This window comes from Pleurodeles waltl, chromosome 1_1 (genome assembly GCF_031143425.1).
Source record: "Pleurodeles waltl isolate 20211129_DDA chromosome 1_1, aPleWal1.hap1.20221129, whole genome shotgun sequence".
Taxonomy (NCBI): domain Eukaryota; kingdom Metazoa; phylum Chordata; class Amphibia; order Caudata; family Salamandridae; genus Pleurodeles; species Pleurodeles waltl.
In genome coordinates this window covers 536,295,050-536,318,512 of record NC_090436.1, presented here as the reverse complement: position 1 = coordinate 536,318,512, position 23,463 = coordinate 536,295,050, and positions in this window count along the sequence as shown.

The window sequence follows — 23,463 nt, the reverse complement described above, 5'->3', positions numbered from 1 at the left end:
GAACACCCACAGCCAGTGAAAGGTCTCACCATGAGAATGGATATACACGGAGGGTCGAGTAGGACAAGATGGTGGCAATTCTCGATTTGGCATAAAGCAACACCTAGAGGCGATGAGGCTGACAAGTCTGATAACTCAATAACATACATGTGACACACAGGTGGGCCATAGGCCTGGAAGAATCCCCATCTGAAGTACTGGAGAAATTAACACCAAACAAGATCACAAAGTGAATTCATTAAAAGGCAGGCACGTCACGTCAAAATTGTCACAACACAGACACACTAATTGTACCCTGTTTCATTGCAGAGGAAGATGGATCTCCTGCCGATATGCCTGTCCCAGATTTCCCTGATGACATGGATGACGAGCAGATAAACATTCCCCAGGAGACTATCCAAAAGGTCCTTGAAACCCTCCAGACCCCACCTTCAGTCACAAGGAGGAGCACAGAACAAGCAGCCATCGCAGAGGATCCACCCACCACCCCCATTGTAAGACCTGCCAGCTCCGTCCATCCTGGAAGTGTTCATTGATGGTGCAGTGAAGGAAGATATATGAGTCATGTACACTCCCAGGATATTTAGCCACGATGTTGGTGATCAATCCTTGGTGATCGACTATGGCCTGCACGTTGATGGAACGTGTGTGCTTCCTGTTGCGGTAGAGGTGTTCAGTTGCAGCAGGTGGCACAAGGCGTACATGTGTGCAGTCGATTGCACCAAGGACATGTGGGAAGTCACTGATTGCGTAGAACCCCTGTTTAGTTTCCTGCTGCTTCTGCAGTGTGTTAGGGAAGCAGATGTGGCGGGTGTCAGTCGATTGATGGCGTCCAGTACTTTGGGCAAAAAGGCGGAGAATGATGGTTGTGATATTCCGCCAACCAGGGCACCAGTTGTTTGAAAAGAGCCACTTGCCAGCATATGAAGTACGGCAAGCAGCTTTGTTTCTGTTAGGATGGTGCGGGGTGTCACCAAAGTGGGGGCCAACTGCTGTTCAATGTTTCGCAGCAGCTGCTGAATGGCCTGCCAGTTCAACCGGTACCTCTGTATGATGTCGTGTTCCCTGAGGCCCTGAAGGGTTGTTCTTGGGCGGAATATCCTCTCCTGCCTTCTGCGCTGCCTTTGGGGTCCCTGCTGGTGTTGTTGTAGCTGCTGTTGTTGCTGCTGGGCTCTGTGTCTGCGTGCACCCTGGATTGGAATCACCTCCATGGCTCCCTGTTGCTGCTCTGCTGCTCTGCTGTTTGTTCTGTGTGTTCTGATTAAATACAGGTGTGTTTGCCCCATTTTAACGCCTGCCCTGACCCAGGCGTTAATTTTTGATGCAAATCGGGCTGTGCGTCATTTTCTGCCTCCGCCTCCTGGCCGTGCGTCATTTTTTCCCGAAAGCATAATAACGCCTACCTTGCATATAATTAACGCAAGGCTAGTTGCCGCATCCAAAAAATGACGCACACAGTGGAATTTTGTCGTCAGCAGGCTCGGATGCCAAAGTTTAAATACGGGGCAACGTTTGCGCTGATTGTGCGTCAAACTTTTTGATGCACAATCAGCGCAGAGGGAGTATAAATATGCCCCTGCATCTTTAAGGGGGTATTGAGTGAGCCAACAGGAAGTTGGTGCCAGGAACCTGCCCTCTTCCACCATCATTTCAAGTGGATTGTGGTCTGAAAGTGTTTTGCCTAAATAAGTGGCTTGTGTGAATTTCTAGATCATGTAAGAGGGACATAGGATATGATGTGTGTAGGCAGTGTAGGGAGAGTAGAAGGAATACTCATGCATTCCCTTGTTGCGCTCTATTTGTACGTCCACTAGGGCCCTTTGAGGCACCCAATTGGAGAGGGCCTCAGTCTGTTTAGTGGAACACGTGGTTGGTAAGGAGGGGTGGTCAAGACTGAGATCTAGAACTGCATTAATGTCACTTTTATAAGCCAAGAAAGATGGGACCATTCTGCTTGCACAGAGGACACAGGCTGCAGGAAGACATGTTGTTCTGTGTTCAGTGCATAAACCTTGCCTAGTACACACTTTTCCCCTTAAAGCAGTCCCAGGACAAAGACATAGCGATTATTAGTTTCAATTCTAGTGGTTGTAGCCTCAAACAGTATCCCTACAGAAAGCCAAATAGCAACCCCCTAAAGAATCATGAATACGCAGTGGCAAACAATTGACCCCTCCATTTCTGGTGTAACTTAAAGGCTTCAGGACCTGAGAAGTGGGTTTCTTGCAATAATGGAGTTGAGATATGACCCTATGTCACTTATGAATAGATCCCAAACCTTGAACATTCCATGTCAGTATCTTATAGTGTTGTGGAATAGGAGGCATGGCAATTTCTTACAGTCACATGTGAATGGGGGTCCTCCTTCAGGCAGACTGCTATTGGAAGGACTGTGGAGCACAAAAGGCAGCAGAAAAGATAACAACAATTCCCAAATACTAGGTTCAGTAAAAAACAATTGTTCGACCAGAACAAAACTAACAACATTATACAGTCACTCTGGGGATATGCCATCCACAGTCGGAGGTGGACGTGCGTGTTCTGGGTGCTGTAAGTACAATCAAACCACACTGATGTCCCCAGTACAAGATTAATTCATAACCGTAGGCAGCAACACTGCAGCAAGTGGGAACTGGACAGACACCTCCAAAATATGACATATGTGCAATTGTCGCATGACCAGCTCGTTAATAGTTAAACTCAAATTGTATACCTGGTCACAACCTTTCTAAAACACAGTAGAAACAATTGTAGAATGGGAGGAGACAGCAACCCATCACCTGGCCCCAACAATGACTCCTGCTGTCCATAGAAAGATGGAAAAGCAATGGGGGTGAGAGGAACCAAGAGGGAAGGGAGAGGAGAAACCAACAAAGGAAACAATACGGAAGAGAGGGATCCCAGATAAACGTAGCTATTTTGGACATCAGGTACAGCTACATAAGCATTTATTTACACCATGGGGAGGCATGTATTAATCAAAGTTTCTGCAGTTTGTGGCATCACAGAGGGAAAGAGAGCTTAACTCCTATTTGAGTTTGAATCAATGTCCGCCCTGGCTGAGGATCTCAAGGGGGGACGCTATGATACAAAGGAGGACATAGTGGCCAGGACCGCCTGTCTCCCCTCCAGAGCCTCTTGAGGGGAGGGGCTGCCTGAGAAGCAGGGGATTCCAGGGCACCGCTGCTGGGGAGGCCTCTGCGCCTGTCCAGGGGGTCATTCTGCAGTTGGAGGGTGACATCTGTTAGGGTAGAGTCCGGTGTATTGAAGAACAGGGAGCATTGTCCGTGGAGAAATTTCAAGCATGCTGGAAACAGCTATTCATATAGAACTCCCTCTGCTCGCAACTGTGGTTTGGCCGCCATGAAGGATGCTCGATGTTATTGAACCTCCCAAGTGTAGTCCAGAAAAAGTGACACTGTGACATTGCCCCCTATTGTATGTGCCCTTTCCCTGGCCTTTTGCAGTAGGACATCACGATCCCTAACATTAAGGGTTCACGCAAGCATAGCCCGTGGTGGTGCACCGGGGAGGGTGGGGTGTGACAAGTTGGCTGTCTGTGTGCTCTCTCCACTGTAAACAGGGCAGAGCATCACTGTGGGGCTACTGTCTTCTGGGGCTGCTGTTCCATTAATATCGTAGTGGTTGACCCCCGTGACTTTCAGCAGTCCAACTGTGCATATACTATTGCTACGTACACTGCCTTCAGCGTCCTCTGCTCTATCTTGTAGGGCCATGAGTTGTTTGCGAAGTTCTGGAAATCCATTGGACTGCAAGGCCTGCTGAGGGACCATCTTAGCTTGCACTGTCTCAACAGCTTTTACTTTGTCAGAAAGTTTATGATGCCCATCGAGCAGCAAGCGGAGGTATACTGACAGCATGTCAATTTGGTTCTCAATGGCTCTCCTGGAGTCTCGGATTTCCTGCAGTGTAATGTCTGTCCAGTTTATTGGGTGGAGGAGGTATGTTTGTGGGTGGGATACACTCCTCCACTGTACACATGGGAGAGCCATCAGTGTGGCCATGTAGGGTTTGGCCAGGACCATGTGAGCTCATCAGTTTATTTGTCTTGGTACAGCCCATGGTTCTGTCAGAATACAATAGAACATGCACCACATGGGGTTTAGCAGTGTTCAACAGGTAGTAGCATGGGAAAGGAGCAATCCCTAGGCAGCAAGGCCCACCACCTTTGGCAAGGCAATCAGTGGGTGCAGTGTATCACAGTTGTAGGAAAGCATAGCCCCCTCCTCCAGATTTCCAATCATCTGAATGCCTAGTGGAGGACAATCAAGTGTCTAAGCCATATATTCAGGAAATGATGAGGCACAGGAGTGACGGGGAGTCCAGAGGCTTCCAGGAAAGTCCAATGTAGAGAGTGAAGGCCTCAGATTGGCAATTGGGGGCCCACCCAGAACAGTAGAAGGCATAGGGGCTGAGATTTAGTGCACCCCCTGAAGCAGCCGCATGGCTGTTGCCAGACCTGGGGGACACAGCTCGTAGGGCCCCTGGTCACATCTGCAAACTGCCAGCACCCAGCATGTGATTTCCCCCTGGCGCCTGCCCACCAGCTCCCCAGATGGTTGGTTCTAAGCACCGTTCGTGGAGGCTGTGTGCTGTTTGATCCAGCCCCCATCACCACTAAGGGCCACCATTGCGTCAAAGGGGGGGGCCTGTCTCTTCTCTAATGTAGATCCCCTTACCGGGACACCCACAAGTATGCTGCAGGCCGGCAAGTGACCCAGGCCATGTCTGCAGCTCCTTCATGGCACAGACTGCCATGAAGGAGCTGCAGCCACCTTCTTTGTCGGGCTGCCGCAGTGCGGCCACCGGTTGAGTTGTGCAGGCCAAATTTGTCCCCCGGCCACCTTAGGGGAGTACCTCCGTCCTGTAGGTGGCGATGCTGAATCTTGATCCCTAATACATTGTCAGATGCAGCAGAATTCAGGGGCTCCCAAAGGAAGCTCTAGGAAGTTGCGGCCACCATTTTCAGTGGACAGCCATACCTGATAAAAGAAATAGTTCTAAACGTACACAAATAAATTACTTTAAAGTACAGCAACACTTAAAAGTCTGAGTTTATAAATTACAACTTTAAATCTCAATATATTATCTCCCTTATATGTGCATACCATCTCTATGTGCCTGATAATGTCTCCATGGAAAAAGATTCATAGGCATGAAGAAAAAACATAAGAATTAACTGCTAGGCTAGAACAACTAGCATTGTTGAATGATTAAAACCATGCTCTGAACTCTACTTAACCTATACTGCATGACTTGAAAAACACATTGGATTTTGTCTACCTGTTTCTTTCATAACATGTCTCTGACCTATACAATGACATCTATCTCTTAAAAGCAATAGAAGCAGTCTTACGTACACTATTACCCAGCTACTAAACTGCTATGGAATGTGATGAGACATATTAAAAGTAACCATGGCAAAAGTAGCAACATTAATGTTTGAATGATCAGTGAGAACTATGTGGGTGTTGGTCACATACAGGAAATTGCTCTTTCAGATACATAAAGTAGACAAGGAACCGGGTGAAACTAGCAACCCCATGGTCAAATCAGAAGATGTATGGTTATACTATGTTGAATGTTTCACAATTGTATCAATCAAAATGTTATATAAAGTGTCCTAGGGAAAGGGAGTCACTGTCTTCTTCATTGTTGACAACATAGTTGTCAGCATCATTGTTGTTATTGCTGCTAGACATTGGAGTGGTGTGATGTGAGAGAATCATGATCCACAGCTGAGAGACCATGAATGCTGCTTCCAGACCCATCCTACTGCAGACTGCAGTCACCGCTGAAGCTAAGAGCTATAGGAGAATAAACATAGACAGTAAGAGTATTAGGTAAGAGAAGTAGACTGTGTCAGAAAGGTACTATAAAGCTTTTTAGACTTAAAATCTCTAGGCACAACAGTTATTCATTGTAGGAGGCTGGCCTGGCTTATAGTGGGTACCTTATGGTACTTACACCTTGTGCCAGGTCCAGTTATTCCTTATTAGTAGATTAGTAGTGTTCTAGCAGCTTAGGCTGATAGAGGTAGCTATAGCAGAGCTGCTTAGGCTGAACCAGGAGACATGCAAAGCTCCTACTATCCCACTTATATCAATTAGCACTATCTCACAAGAAAACACAATACTCAAAGTTACTAAAAATAAAGGTACTTTATTTTAGTGACAATATGCCAAAAGTATCTCAGAGGATATACTCCCTTAGGAGGTAAGTAATATACACAAAATATACACACAAACCAAAAATCAGGTATGTAAAACACTTAGAAAAGTAGTGCAAACAATGTATGACACATTAGAATGCAATAGGAGAAAATAGGTCTAGGTGCAACACAAACCATTTACTCCAAAAGTGAAATGCGAACCACAAATGGACCCCAGGCCTATTGTAGTGTGTAGAGGGTCGCTGGGAGTGTACGAAAACACTAAGGGTGTCAAAGATACCCCACCCCAAGACCCCGAAAAGTAGGAGTAAAGTTACCCTACTACCCCAGAAAGACAGTAACGTTGTGTAAGGAAATGCCTCCTTGGCATGGTTACCCCCTGACGTTTTGCCTTTGCTGATGCTTTGTTTTGATTTGAAAGTGTGCTGAGGCCTGCTAACCAGGCCCCAGCACCAGTGTTCTTTCCCTAACCTGTACTTTTGTTTACACAATGGGCACACCCTGGCATCCAGGTAAGTCCCTTGTAACTGGTATCCCGGGTACCAAGGGCCCTGATGCCGGGGAAGGTCTCTAAGGGCTGCAGCATGTCTTATGCCACCCTGAGGGCCCCTCACTCAGCACAGACACACTGCTTGCCAGCTTGTGTGTGCTGGTGAGGACAAAACGAGTAAGTCGACATGGCACTTCCCTCAGGGTGCCATGCCAACCTCACACTGCCTATGCAGTATAGATAAGTCACCCCTCTAGCAGGCCTTACAGCCCTAAGGCAGGGTGCACTATACCATAGGTGAGGGCACCAGTGCATGAGCACTGTGCCCCTACAGTGTCTAAGCAAAACCTTAGACATTGTAAGTGCACGATAGCCATAAGAGTATATGGTCTGGGAGTCTGTCAAACACGAACTCCACAGCACCATATGGCTACACGTAAAACTGGGAAGTTTGGTATCAAACTTCTCAGCACAATAAATGCACACTGATGCCAGTGTACATTTTATTGTAACCTACACCCCAGAGGGCACCTTAGAGGTGCCCCCTGAAACCTTAACCAAATACCCGTGTAGGCTGGCTGGTTTTAGCAGCCTGCCACACTCGAGACATGTTGCGGGCCACATGGGGAGAGTGCCTTTGTCACTCTGTGGCTAGTAACAAAGCCTGCACTGGGTGGAGATGCTTATCACCTCCCCCTTGCAGGAGCTGTAACACCTGGCGGTGAGCCTCAAAGGCTCACCCCCTTTGTTACAGCACCACAGGGCATTCCAGCTAGTGGAGTTGCCCGCCCCCTCCGGCCACGGCCCCACTTTTTGGCGGCAAGGCCGGAGGAGATAATGAGAAAAACAAGGAGGAGTCACTGACCAGTCAAGACAGCCCCTAAGGCAACCTGAGCTGAAGTGACTCTGACTTTTAGGAATCCTCCATCTTGCAGATGGAGGATCCCCCCAATAGGGATAGGAATGTGACCCCCTCCCCTTGGGAGGAGGCACAAAGAGGGTGTAGCCACCCTCAGGTCTAGTAGCCATTGGCTACTGCCCTCCCTGACCTAAACACACCCCTAAATTCTGTATTTAGGGGCTCCCCTGAACCTAGGAACTCAGATTCCTGCAACCTAAGAAGAAGAGGACTGCTGAGATGAAAAACCCTGCAGAGAAGACAGAGACACCAACTGCTTTGGCCCCAGCTCTACCGGCCTGTCTCCCCTCTTCTGAAGAAACTGCTCCAGCGACGCTTTCCCCAGGACCAGCGACCTCTGAATACTCAGAGGACTGCCCTGCTCTAGAAGGACCAAGAAACTCCAGAGAACAGCGGCCCTGTTCACCAAAGACTGCAACTTTGTTTCCAAAGAAGCAACTTCAAGACAACTGCGTTTCCCGCCGGAAGCGTGAGACTTGCTACTCTGCACCCGAAGCCCCCGGCTCAACTTGTGGAGAAACAACACATCAGGGGGGACTCCCCGGTGACTATGAGACTGTGAGTAGCCAGAGAGCCTGACTCCCAGATCCCGACGCCTGGAAAAGACTCTGCACCCGCAGCCCCCAGGACCTGAAATATCGGAACTCCAGTGCAGGAGTGACCCCCAGGAGGCCCTCTCCCTTGACCAGGTGGTGGCTACCCCGAGGAGCCCCCCCCCCTTGCCTGCCTGCCTCGCTGAAGAGACCCCTTGGTCTCCCATTGATTTCCATTGGAAACCCGACGTGTGTTTGCACACTGCACCCGGCCGCCGCCATGCTGCTTAGGGTGTACGTTCTGTGCTAACTTATGTCTCCCCCGGTGCCCTACAATACCCCCCTGGTCTGCCCTCCGAAGACGCGGGTACTTACCTGCTGGCAGACTGGAACCGGGGCACCCCCTTCTCCATTGAAGCCTATGAGTTTTGGGCACCACTTTGAACTCTGCACCTGACTGGCCCTGAGCTGCTGGTGTGGTAACTTTGGGGTTGCTCTGAACCCCCAACGTTGGGCTACCTTGGACCCAAACTTGAACCCCATAGGTGGTTTACTTACCTACAAAAACTAACAAATACTTACCTCCCCCAGGAACTGTTGAAAATTGCACTGTCTAGTTTTAAAATAGCTATATGTGATTTATTTGAGAAGTATATATGCTATTGTGATTATTCAAAGTTCCTAAAGTACTTACCTGCAATATCTTTCATTTGAAGTATTACATGTAAAATTTGAAGCTGTGGTTCTTAAACTAAACTAAGAAAATATATTTTTCTATACAAAAACCTATTGGCCTGGAATTGTCTTTGAGTGTGTGTTCCTCATTTATTGCTTGTGTATGTACAACAAATGCTTAACACTACTCCTTTGATAAGCCTACTGCTCGACCACACTACCACAAAATAGAGCATTAGTATTATCTCTTTTTGCCACTATCTTACCTCTAAGGGAACCCTTGGACTCTGTGCATACTATTCCTTACTTTGAAATAGTGCATACAGAGCGAACTTCCTACATTGGTGGATCAGCGGTGGGGTGCAAGACTTTGCATTTGCTGGACTACTCAGCCAATACCTGATCACACAACAAATTCCAAAAATTGTCATTAGAAATTGATTTTTGCAATTTGAACTATTTTTCTAAATTCTTAAAAGTCCTGCTAGGGCCTTGTGTTAGTCCCTGTTAGCATTTCTTTTAGAGTTTAAAAGTTTTGTGAAAGTTTGAAGAGATAGTTTTAGATTCTTAAAAAGTATTCCAACTTTTGGAAACATAATGCCTGGTGCAGATGAGAATGTGGTGGAACTCGACCTCACACCTTACCTCCATCTTAAGATGAGGGAGCTAAGGTCTCTCTACAAAATAAAGAAAATCCCAATTGGCTTAAGACCCTCCAATCAACAGCTCCAGGAGCTTTTGGCAGAGTTTGAAAAAGCCAACCCCTCTGAGGATGACAACCCAGAGGATGATGTCAGTGACTTGGAGGAGAATTCCCCCCTTCCAGTCCTAATTAGGGAGATCAGGGACCCTCAATCCGTGACTCCAACTGTGTTAGTCAGAGATGCTGCTTCCCTCACAGGAGGGGACAGCACCTCTGAAATCACTAAGGATAGCCTCAGTGAAGATGACCTCCTGTTAGACAGGATGGCCAAAAGATTGGCTTTGGAAAGACAGATCCTAGCCATAGAAAGGGAAAGACAAGAGATGGGCCTAGGTCCCATCAATGGTGGCAGCAACTTAAATAGGGTCAGAGATTCTCCTGACATGTTGAAAATCCCTAAAGGGATTGTAAATAAATATGAAGATAGTGATGACATCACCAAATGGTTCACAGCTTTTGAGAGGGCTTGTGCAACCAGAAAAGTAAACAGATCTCACTGGGGTGCTCTCCTTTGAGAAATGTTCACTGGAAAGTGTAGGGATAGACTCCTCACACTCTCTGGAAAAGATGCAGAATCTTATGACCTCATGAAGGGAACCCTGATTGAGGGCTTTAGATTCTCCACTGAGGAGTATAGAATTAGATTCAGGGGGGCTCAAAATACCTCGAGCCAGACCTGGGTTGATTTTGTGGACTACTCAGTGAAAACACTGGATGGTTGGATTCAAGGCAGTGGTGTTAATGATTATGATGGGCTGTACAATTTATTTGTGAAAGAACAACTGTTATGTATTTGTTCAAATGATAAACTGCATCAGCATCTGGTAGACCTAGGACCAATTTCTCCTCAAGAATTGGGAAAGTTGGCAGACCATTGGGTCAAGACTAGGGTGACCAAGACTTCCACCGGGGGTGACCAAAAGAAAGGGGTCACAAAGCCTCCCCAGGAGAAGAGTGTTGAGACATCCAAAAACAAAAATAGTAAAGAGTCTTCTTCAGGCCCCCAAAAACCTGCACAGGAGGGTGGGCCCAGAGCCTCTTCACAAAACAATTTTGGGTACAAGGGTAAAAACTTTGATCCCAAAAAGGCCTGGTGTCGTAGATGTAATCAGCCTGGACACCAAACTGGAGACAAGGCCTGTCCTAAGAAAAGTACCACATCCAACTCCACTCCAGCTAACACTGGAGTGGCTAGTCTCCAAGTGGGATCAACAGTGTGCCCAGAGCAAATCAGGTGTCACACTGAAGCTACATTAGTCTCTGAGGGTGGGGTGGATTTAGCCACACTAGCTGCCTGGCCTCCTAATATGCAAAAATAGGGCCCAGCCTACCAAGAGGAAAGGAAAGACAACTGGTAAACCAGCTGCAACACAACAACAAAAAGAAAACCTCTCTTCTCAGGAAGAAGTTCTGCCCTCTGAGGGAACTGAGCCTATGGCGTTAGAACCTTATCAGGTTGAGCTCTTAGGCCCAGGGGGACCCTCAAGGGAGCAGTTGTGTAAGGGGCAAGAAACCTGTCCCTCTCTTGAAGGCCTTAGGCAGCAAGCTGCTGAAGAGTCCAATGGCAAGAAAACTGGAACACATAGGGTCTATTGGGAAGATGGACTCCTTTACACTGAGGCAAGAGATCCCAAACCTGGTGCCACTAGGAGAGTGGTAGTGCCTCAGGAGTTTAGGGAGTTCATACTGACTTTAGGCCATGATATTCCTCTTGCTGGGCATTTGGGACAAACCAAGACATGGGAGAGACTAGTCAACCACTTCTATTGGCCCAACATGTCCCAGAAAGTCAAGGAGTTTTGTGTCTCCTGTACCACCTGTCAAGCCAGTGGTAAGACAGGTGGACATCCAAAGGCCCCCCTCATTCCACTTCCAGTGGTGGGGGTCCCCTTTGAAAGAGTGGGTGTGGACATAGTGGGTCCACTTGAACCTCCCACCGCCTCAGGGAACATGTACATACTAGTAGTAGTGGATCATGCTACTAGATACCCTGAAGCTATTCCCCTTAGGTCGACTACTGCCCCTGCAGTAGCCAAGGCCCTCATTGGTATTTTTACCAGAGTGGTTTTCCTAAGGAGGTGGTGTCTGACAGAGGTACCAACTTCTTGTCAGCATACCTGAAACACATGTGGAATGAATGTGGAGTGACTTATAAATTCACTACACCATATCATCCACAAACTAATGGCCTTGTTGAGAGATTCATCAAGACATTAAAAGGCATGATCATGGGCCTCCCTGAAAAACTTAAAAGGAGATGGGACGTCCTCTTGCCATGTCTGCCTTTCGCTTACAGAGAGGTGCCTCAGAAGGGAGTAGGGTTCTCACCCTTTGAACTTCTGTTTGGCCACCCTGTAAGGGAACCACTAGCTCTTGTGAAAGAAGGCTGGGAAAGACCTCTTCATGAGCCTAAACAAGACATAGTGGACTATGTACTTGGCCTACATTCAAGGATGGCAGAGTACATGGAAAAGGCAAATAAAAACCTTGAGGCCAGCCAACAGCTCCAGAAGTTTTGGTATGACCAAAAGGCTGCAATGGTTGAATTTCAACCAGGGCAGAAAGTCTGGGTTTTGTAGCCTGTGGCTCCCAGGGCACTCCAGGACAAATGGAGTGGCCCTTACCCAGTACTAGAGAAGAAGAGTCAGGTCACCTACCTGGTGGACCTAGGTACCAGCAGGAGCCCCAAGAGGGTGATCCATGTGAACCGCCTTAAGCTCTTCCATGATAGGGCTGATGTGAATCTGTTGATGGTAACAGATGAGGACCAGGAAGCTGAGAGTGAACCTCTCCCTGATCTCCTCTCATCAAACCCTAAAGATGGCTCAGTTGATGGAGTGATCTATTCAGACACCCTCTCTAGCCAACAGCAATTTGATTGTAGGAAGGTCCTGAAACAGTTTGCTGAGCTCTTTTCCCTAACCCCTGGTCAGACACACCTGTGTACCCATGATGTGGACACAGGAGACAGCATGCCTGTCAAAAACAAAATATTCAAGCAGTCTGACCAAGTTAAGGAAAGCATCAAGGTGGAAGTCCACAAGATGCTGGAATTGGGAGTCATTGAGCACTCTGACAGCCCCTGGGCTAGCCCAGTGGTCTTAGTCCCCAAACCTCACACCAAAGATGGAAAGAGAGAGATGAGGTTTTGTGTGGACTACAGAGGACTTAATTCTGTCACCAAGACAGATGCCCATCCCATTCCAAGGGTTGATGAACTGATTGACAAATTAGGTGCTGCCAAATTCTTAAGTACCTTTGACTTAACAGCAGGGTACTGGCAAATCAAAATGGCACTTGGAGCAAAAGAAGAGACAGCACTCTCCACACCTGATGGGCATTATCAGTTTACTGTTATGCCCTTTGGTTTAAAGAATGCCCCTGCCACCTTCCAAAGGTTGGTGAATCAAGTCCTTGCTGGCTTGGAGTCTTTAGTGCAGCTTATCTTGACGATATTGCTGTCTTTAGCTCCAACTGGCAGGATCACCTGGTCCACCTGAAGAAGATTTTGAAGGCTCTGCAATCAGCAGGCCTCTCTATCAAGGTATCCAAATGCCAGATAGGGCAGGGAACTGTGGTTTACTTGGGATACCTGGTAGGTGGAGGCCAAGTTCAGCCACTCCAGCCTAAGATCCAGACTATTCTGGACTGGGCAGCTCCAAAAACCCTTGACTCAAGTCAGGGCATTCCTTGGCTTGACTGGGTACTACAGGAGGTTTGTGAAGGGATATGGATCCACAGTGACAGCCCTCACAGAACTTACCTCCAAGAAAATGCCCAAGAAGGTAAACTGGACTGTAGAATGCCAACAGGCCTTTGACACCCTGAAACAAGCAATGTGCACAGCACCAGTTCTAAAAGCTCCAGATTACTGCAAGCAGTTCAATGTGCAGACAGATGCCTCTGAACATGGGATAGGGGCAGTTTTGTCCCAAACAAATGATGATGGCCTTCACCAGCCTGTTGCTTTCATTAGCAGGAGGTTACTCCCCAGGGAGCAGCGTTGGAGTGCCATTGAGAGGGAGGCCTTTGCTGTGGTTTGGTCCCTGAAGAAGCTGAGACCATACCTCTTTGGTACTCACTTTGTAGTTCAAACTGACCACAGACCTCCCAGATGGCTGATGCAAATGAAAGGTGAAAATCCAAAACTGTTGAGGTGGTCCATCTCCCTACAGGGAATGGACTTTATAGTGGAACACAGACCTGGGACTGCCCATGCCAATGCAGATGGCCTTTCCAGGTTCTTCCACTTAGAAAATGAAGACTCTCTTGGGAAAGGTTAGTCTCATCCTCTTTCGTTTGCGGGGGGGGTTGTGTAAGGAAATACCTCCTTGGCATGGTTACCCCTGACTTTTTGCCTTTGCTGATGCTATGTTTTTATTTGAAAGTGTGCTGAGGCCTGTTAACCAGGCCCCAGCACCAGTGTTCTTTCCCTAACCTGTACTTTTGTTTACACAATTGGCACACCCTGGCATCCAGGTAAGTCCCTTGTAACTGGTATCCCGGGTACCAAGGGCCCTGATGCCGGGGAAGGTCTCTAAGGGCTGCAGCATGTCTTATGCCACCCTGGGGACCCCTCACTCAGCACAGACACACTGCTTGCCAGCTTGTGTGTGCTGGTGAGGACAAAACGAGTAAGTCGACATGGCACTCCCCTCAGGGTGCCATGCCAACCTCACACTGCCTATGCAGTATAGATAAGTCACCCCTCTAGCAGGCCTTACAGCCGTAAGGCAGGGTGCACTATACCATAGGTGAGGGCACCAGTGCATGAGCACTGTGCCCCTACAGTGTCTAAGCAAAACCTTAGACATTGTAAGTGCAGGGTAGCCATCAGAGTATATGGTCTGGGAGTCTGTCAAACACGAACTTCACAGCACCATAATGGCTACACTGAAAACTGAGAAGTTTGGTATCAAACTTCTCAGCACAATAAATGCACACTGATGCCAGTGTACATTTTATTGTAGCATACACCCCAGAGGGCACCTTAGAGGTGCCCCCTGAAAACTTAACCAACTACCCGTGTAGGCTGACTGGTTTTAGAAGCCTGCCACACTCAAGACATGTTGCTGGCCACATGGGGAGAGTGCCTTTGTCACTCTGTGGCTAGTACCAAAGCCTATACTGAGTGGAGATGCTTATCACCTCCCCCTTGCAGGAGCTGTAACACCTGGCGGTGAGCCTCAAAGGCTCACCCCCTTTGTTACAGCACCACAGAGCATTCCAGCTAGTGGAGTTGCCCGCCCCCTCCGGTCACGGCCCCACTTTTTGGCGGCAAGTCCAGAGGAGATAATGAGAAAAACAAGGAGGAGTCACTGACCAGTCAGGACAGCCCCTAAGGCAACCTGAGCTGAAGTGACTCTGACTTTTAGGAATCCTCCATCTTGCAGATGGAGGATCCCCCCAATAGGGATAGGAATGTGACCCCCTCCCCTTGGGAGGAGGCACAAAGAGGGTGTAGCCACCCTCAGGGCTAGTAGCCATTGGCTACTGCCCTCCCTGACCTAAACACCCCCCTAAATTCTGTATTTAGGGGCTCCCGTGAATCTAGGAACTCAGATTCCTGCAACATAAGAAGAAGAGGACTGCTGAGCTGAAAAACCCTGCAGAGAAGACAGAGACACCAACTGCTTTGGCCCCAGCTCTACCGGCCTGTCTCCCCTCTTCTGAAGAAACTGCTCCAGCGACGCTTTCCCCAGGACCAGTGACCTCTGAATACTCAGAGGACTGCCCTGCTCTAGAAGGACCAAGAAACTCCTGAGAACAGCGGCCCTGTTCACCAAAGGCTGCAACTTTGTTTCCAAAGAAGAAACTTCAAGGCAACTGCGTTTCCCGCCGGAAGCGTGAGACTTGCTACTCTGCACCCGACGCCCCCGGCTCGACTTGTGGAGAAACAACACTTCAGGGAGAACTCCCCGGTGACTACGAGACTGTGAGTAGCCAGAGTTGCCTCCTCTGAGCCCCCACAGTGACGCCTGCAGAGGGAATCCCGAGGCTCCCCCTGACCGCGACTGCCTGACTCCCAGATCCCGACGCCTGGAAAAGACTCTGCACCCGCAGCCCCCAGGACCTGAAGGATCGGAACTCCAGTGCAGGAGTGACCCCCAGGAGGCCCTCTCCCTTGCCCAGGTAGTGGCTACCCCGAGGAGCCCCCCCCTTGCCTACCTGCATCGCTGAAGAGACCCCTTGGTCTCCCATTGATTTCCATTGGAAACCCGATGTGTGTTTGCACACTGCACCCGGCCGCCCCCGTGCTGCTGAGGGTGTACTTTCTGTGCTAACTTATGTCCCCCCCGGTGCCCTACAAAACCCCCCTGGTCTGCCCTCCGAAGACGCAGGTACTTACCTGCTGGCAGACTGGAACCGGGGCACCCCCTTCTCCATTGAAGCCTATGCGTTTTGGGCACCACTTTGAACTCTGCACCTGACCGGCCCTGAGCTGCTGGTGTGGTAACTTTGGGGTTGCTCTGAACCCCCAACAGTGGGCTACCTTGGACCCAAACTTGAACCCCGTAGGTGGTTTACTTACCTACAAAATCTAACAAATACTTACCTCCCCCAGGAACTGTTGAAAATTTCACTGTCTAGTTTTAAAATAGCTATATGTGATTTATTTGAGCAGTATATAAGCTATTGTGATTATTCAAAGTTACTAAAGTACTTACCTGCAATACCTTTCATTTGAAGTATTACATGTAAAATTTGAACCTGTGGTTCTTAAAATAAACTAAGAAAATATATTTTTCTATACAAAAACCTATTGGCCTGGAATTGTCTTTGAGTGTGTGTTCCTCATTTATTGCTTGCGTATGTACAACAAATGCTTAACACTACTCCTTTGATAAGCCTACTGCTCGACCACACTACCACAAAATAGAGCATTAGTATTATCTCTTTTTGCCACTGTCTTACCTCTAAGGGGAATCCTTGGATCTGTGCATACTATTCCTTACTTTGAAATAGTGCATACAGAGCCAACTTCCTACATGTTGAGATAGGGGATTCTGCAAAGACAACAACTGACTGAAAGCACTGAAGACGGATTGCTGGACCTGAGGACCTGCAAAGGAAGGGGACCAAGTCCAAGAGTCGAGCAAGTGTCCAGGGGGGGCAGGAGCCCACTAAATCCCGGATGAAGGTGCAAAAGGGCTGCCTCCGGGTGGAAGAAGCCAAAGATTCTGCAACAACGGAAGGTGCCAGTAACTTCTCCTTTGGTCAGAAGATGACCCATGGCGTGCTGTAGGATGCAGAGTTGTTTCCTTGCAGAAAGACTGCAAGCAAGTTTTGTTAGCTCAAAGAGTCGTGGTTGAAGGTTTTGGGTGCTGCCAGGGCCCAGGAAGGACCAGGAGGTCGCCCCTTGGAAGAGAAGACAGAGGGGGTGCTCTGCAATAGAGAGAGCCCACGCAGAAGCATGCAGCACCAGCAGGAGCACCTGAACAGGTGTTCAGAAGATCTGAGCCCAGCGGTCATCTCAGCACAACAAAAGAGGGTCCCACGAAGTCGGAGTCCAACTCAGCGAGTTGGGCAATGCAGGACGGAGTGCTGGGGATCAGGGCTGTGCTGTGCACAAAGGAAGTCTTGCAAGAGTGCACAGGAGCCCTAGCAGCTGCAGTTCACGCAGTACACAGGATTACTGTCTGGTGTGGGGAGGCAAGGACTTACCTCCATCAAATTTGAACAGAAGGGCCACTGGACTGTCGGGGAAACTTGGATCCAGCTCCTGCGTCCCAGGGACCATGCTCGTCAAGATGAGAGGGGACCCAGAGGACCAGTGATGCAGAAGTTTGGTGCCTGTGTTAGTAGGGGGAAGATTCCATTGACCCACAGTAGATTTCTTCTTGGCTTCCAGTGCAGGGTGAAGGCAGACAGCCCTCAGAACATGCACCACCAGGAAACAGTCATGAAAGCTGGCGGGATTAGGCGCTACAATGTTGCTGGTAGTCTTCTTGCTACTTTGTTGCGGTATTGCAGGCGTACTGAAGCAGTCAGCGGTCGATCCTTGGCAGAAGTCGAAGAGAGAAGTGCAGAGGAACTCTGTTGAGTTCTTGCATTCGTTATCTGATGAGAAACACACAGGAGAGACCCTAAATAGCCCTCAGAGGAGGATTGGCTATAAAGAGAGGTAAGCACCTATCAGGAGGGGTCTCTGATGTCACCTGCTGGCACTGGCCACTCAGAGGTCTCCATTGTGCCCTCACACCTCTGCATTCACGATGGCAGAGGTCTGGGACACACTGGGGGAGCTCTGGGCACTTCCCCTGGGGAGGTGCTGGTCAGGGGAGTGGTCACTTCCCTTTCCTTTGTCCAGTTTTGTGCCAGAGCAGGGCTGGGGGGATCCCTGAACCGGTGTAGAGTGGCTTATGCAAGGAGGGCACCATCTGTGCCCTTCAAAGCATTTCCAGAGGCCAGGAGAGGCTACTCCTCTGAGGCCCTTAACACCTACTTCCAAAGGGAGAGGGTGTAACACCCTCTCGCAGAGGAAATCCTTTGTTTTGACTTCCTGGGACTGAGCTGCCCAGGCCCAGGGGGCAGAAACCTGTCTGAGGGTTGGCAGCAGCGGTTGCTGCAGAGAAAACCCCAGAGAGCTAGTTTGGCAGTACCCGGGCTCTATGATGGAGCCCTGGGGATGCATGGAATTGTCCCCCCAATACCAGAATGGTATTGGTGTGACAATTCCATGATCCTAGACATGTTACATGGCCATGTTTGGAGTTACCATTGTGACGCTACATATAGGTATTGACCTATATGTAGTGCACGCGTGTAATTGTCTACCCGCACTCACAAAGTCCGGGGAAATTGCCCTGAACAATGTGGGGGCACCTTGGCTAGTGCCAGGGTGCCCTCACACTTAGTAACTTTGCACCTAACCTTCACTAAGTGAGGGTTAGACATATAGGTGACTTACACGTTACTTAAGTGCAGTGTAAAATGGCTGTGAAATAACGTGGACGTCATTTCACTCAAGCTGCAGTGGCAGTCCTGTGTAAGAATTGTCTGAGCTCCCAATGGGTGGCAAAAGAAATGCCGCAGCCCATAGGGATCTCCTGGAACCACAATACCCTGGGTACCTAGGTACCATTTACTAGGGAATTATAAGGGTGTTCCAGTGTGCCAATCAGAATAGGTAAAGTTAGTCACTAGCCTGCAGTGACAATTTTAAAAGCAGAGAGAGCATAAACACTGAGGTTCTGGTTAGCAGAGCCTCAGTGATACAGTTAGGCACCACACAGGGAACACATACAGGGCATACTTTATGAACACCGTGGTCCTGGCCAGCAGGATCCCAGTGACACAGGCAAAAACAAACATACATACAAGTAAAAATGGGGGTAACATGCCAGGCAAAGATTGTACTTTCCTACATTCATTCTGCTGCTAGTTTGTACTGAATCCTAGAAGATTTGCTCATGTGTTTCAGAGAAAGCCTGAAAGCTAGAAGCACGTGAGGTCAGTAACCATGAGAATATTATCTTTTTTTGTGTGTTACTGTATATAGATATTTGGAATGAATAAACTAATAGAAGACGTATATATGATAATAAATAGTTTAAACTACTTAACATTCTCTTCACTAGCTATAAAATCTAAATGTCCCAACAAATTGATTATTGTTGCAGTAATTGACATTTCCTTTTCCCACTCTCATAAAAGATCCGTATAAAGTTAATGAATAGAGAGAGATTTAAGAGGATGTAGCAAGCATGCATATGTATCGATTTATTTATTACTTAACACTTACTGTAAGAGAAAAATCTTTGACTTTCGCCAATGCACTACTCTCTGTCTCACCTTATACCTCTTGCAACACATCCTCTGCCGCCACTCTCTGACTCAACCCAAACCTCATTCAACTACTATGATCTCCAAAATAACCCTTTCTAGACTCCTCCTTCCTCTATCCCTCCTTGGATCACCCTAAACCTCATTTTCCTACTATGATCTCCCAAACAACCTTTTCTATATTCTTCCTCTCGGGCAAACCCCTCCTTTAACTCATCCCAAACCTCATTTTACTCATTTTATGATCTCCCTAATCCTTTTCTAGAGACTCTTCCCTCCTCCATCTCTCCTTTTACTCATCCCAAACCTCATCTTACACTCTTATCTCCCAAAGAAACTTTCTAGTCTCTTTCCTCTTTTATCCGTTCATGTTCAGATTAAATCCATTTAACGCACTCTCATGTCCACCACTCAAATGAACTCAAATTTACCTATACAAATCCACCACTAATCCTCTATGGGGTCTGGAGTAGCGTGCTTTTTGCTCAAAAGTCCTTCGACATCTCGTCAGGTATAGTATACGCGATATATGAGTGCAATTACAATTACAATGTAACTGCTTGCATGGACAAATAAATTAACTGTAGCTTGAAGAGAATCCTTAATTATACTTCTCTATGGCATCCAGTTTCCAGGCTTCATTCTTTGTACTAATATGGACATTATTTTGTATGAAGCCTTAAATGACAGCTATAACACACAATGTCTTGGCCTATCAGTCCTGGCAGCAAAGTAGAATACTTTTTTGCGGGCTCCTCACAGGCACAGGCAAATTGCAGCCACTCAAAGTGAAGACAACCATTGAATGAAGTGGGCTGTTGTACTGCCCCATGCTGGGTGTAGTGGTGGGCCTAAGACAAATGTGAATGACACTCCAACAGACCAACAGATGAATAGGACTAACTGAAAGCCCCGTACACATGTATGTGTATGTGCATTTGTAAATGTTTTTTGAAAAGCAACATGTTTGGCTAATTCCAGACATAAAAATAGCCTGTCTTCCTCTCTTCATGATATCATTTCTTCTGTTCTTCAATGTTCTTCAAGATTAATCATGGCTCGCCTCACGAAAAGAAGACTTACTGCTAACATCTTAGTATTATCAACATGAAATGGGGCAAGCTCACTAGCATCAGGCTGTTGGTGTCGACTGTGAGACCTGAGAAGAACTTTCCAGTTTGTTGCTCAGAAAGAGCACAGACAGGAAGTATTATGTTATTGTCTGCAGCCCGAGCTGAGCAGACCAGGCTGGATTAAAATACAGCCTGTTGACTGCTGCACATATTCCACCTTCTGCCTAGTGAAGCAGCTGGGGAGATCAGGGTTAGAGCTTGTTGGACCCTGAACATAGGATATAAGAAGATAGTTCCTTCCTTGACTCAACTACTGAGAAGTACAGTATCAGGGGTAGGCATGCCCAGTGAGCATATCAGGGACAGGGCAAGAAATAAACATCATACCTTGTATCATCTGCCCCTAGCGTGCCAAGAGTGGCTGCCCTCAGCGTGTGCTGCATCTGGACTTATCCGAAATCTGGTTCCTGCATGGGCACCCTTCCATAACGGTGTTTCTTTCCCAAATGCAAACTTATAACTTAATGTATGATCTTCATATCTTGGCTGAGATTAAGGTGGTCATTTTGAACACAGCGGGATTTTCCGCCGTGTTCATGCTGGCGGTCTTTCCATCGACTGCCAGCCTCCTGGAAAGGACGTTCATTAACTCTCGGAGAGCCTATCGGTAAATTGGACTTTTCTTTTGAGGTTGTATCAGCTTGAAAGTCCAGCAGAGACTATCAAATATCAGAGACCAGTGCAAAACACCTCTAGTCTCAGCAGCTAGACCAACTTTCTCTGTCACACTAGATGTGACCATGCCCACATTAAGGATCGGAACCACTAAGTGATTACAGCATTGTCTGAATTACCAACACAAGACAATCTAAATGACATGACTATGTGACCTCAGCACACCAAATATCTAATGTCCGATCAACTAAAGTGAGAACCTAGCTGTTAGAATTCTACCTTGTCGTTCTTTATCAATGGGAATGGCCCTGAGGAAGGTGACTTATAACCATTAGGAACACCGAAACGCGAGTAGGCCGTTAGTTCCTACAGCATATCCTTGCGGTAGAGACACCACCTTGATCCGCTCTCTTTCTAACATAGATTATCTTTGTATTAGATTATCATTGATACATATTTATTCATTTACTTTCTGAGTATTGTCTTCACACGTTTGTATTTATTGTACTTTTTATGTATTAGTGTATTAATGTTGTCATATCTGTAAGAAACTAATATATATATATTTTTGATTTGATTATATTATTAATTGTTGTCCAGTTTGACTGTGGTGTGCCTGAACTAGAATATTAATGTTTTATTAATTTACATTGTTATATTTTATTATTATTTGGTTATTATTGTATTCTATTAAAGCTTTCCTTGTTGTGATTTGGTCCCCAGTTTTCCCTTGTCATTATTTGATTCTGTCTAGCAGTCCGGCATCACTTCCCTTAATGATTTTAACTCACCAGTCTCTACTTATCAGTCCCTATAGGGTTTTACTTCTGAAGATTAATTGATCTTCAGACAATATATCATTATTGTAGCTCACGTTGTAGTTTTTTCCTACCTACATTTTTCCCTGATTGAGCTACTAGCATTCTTTTGGGGAACCCCCTTATAGTTTTTCACTCACCATTTGAAACATTATCCGCAGGGTTGGTGTTTCATCCCGCCGCCAGGCTGCCTGGCGGCGGGAGCATGGCGGTGGGTGACGGCTGCCGTTGGCGGCCGTCATCCATTTCATTATGTGGCGGTTTGGCCCGCCAGGCCAGGTCACGGCTTCAGCCGCCACTGTCGGCATGGCGGGCGGAACCGCTATGTTCATAATGACCGCCTAAGTAATGTAACCCAAATACAATATCAGTCCTCATCCTTCATAACTACTAGTTTAGATCATTTTGAATAGTACGCTGCATATTGCTGATTGAAGTACACAGGGGTCAATACATCGCTCCCATCCTATGCCAGTTTATTGCTATATAGTTTAAGAGGGAGAAAACATTTTCTCCAAGCCCCTGAGACCCCCATTCAAGTGACACAGATGTCAAAGTGGAAATGTGGATCTCCAGGGCTATTTCTACCCACTAGCCACCACCTTAGGTTTGAGATTCCAATGGGGCATGATGAACCCTAGCTAGACCAACATCTCTTTTTCAAGGAGGCACTTGTGGGAATGAGATTAGTCACTTGAACCTAAATCCACCACAATGTCTGCAGTCAACAAGGACATCACTGTATAAAAGCTCTTGACCATTGGTCAATCTATAACAAATATTGATACTGCAGTCACAGATCTGGCTTCTGCTTGGTTCACACATCTCTCTCCCCCTTCCACTCTACACTTGGCACACAGGAAACTAGGATAGCTCACAATGGAGGCTGTGTCAATGCAATTACAAACTGGGGCCAGGACGGTAAGGATCTGAAAAGGAAGGTAGTGGATTTAGGAGACATCACTAGAAGTGACAATAAAAACTAGGACATAAGATATCATAGGGTTTGTAATCAGGTCCTTCCCACATCTAATAGGTGTTGATTTCCTGGAATCACTGGAAATACAGAAAGTGTACTGAATCTTTTCTCACTAACAGCACATGAGTGACAGGTCGTGCCCATTAATAGCATGTCTTCTTTGACACCAACTTACCAGGAAGATACCTCAGGCTACAAAACAATATAAAGGCTGCTTTGATTTTGCAGGACACCTTATCTATATTTCAGCTGACTTCTCCAATGACACCAATGTGAAGGCTAACCATTTTCTGATACTACACCTCTGTCTATGAAAACTCAATATTAATTATGGTTACTAGATCCAGCTATTACGATCATAACTACATGATACACTGCAGTAATACGATGAAGGAGATGATCTGGAGAACTTCATGGACTTCTTAGAATTTTCTGAGATGGACATATCACCACCTGATCCCATAATTAAGGAACAGGATTTACACTATTTCTTTCCAGGACAGACATCTGAGCTCCAGATAGAGCTCCCAAGAGACAGGACAAAACCTTCATCAGTGCTCTGATAGCGGTAGTCTGAATAGAATAGGGGACAAGTTACACATTGCTAGATCGCTAATAG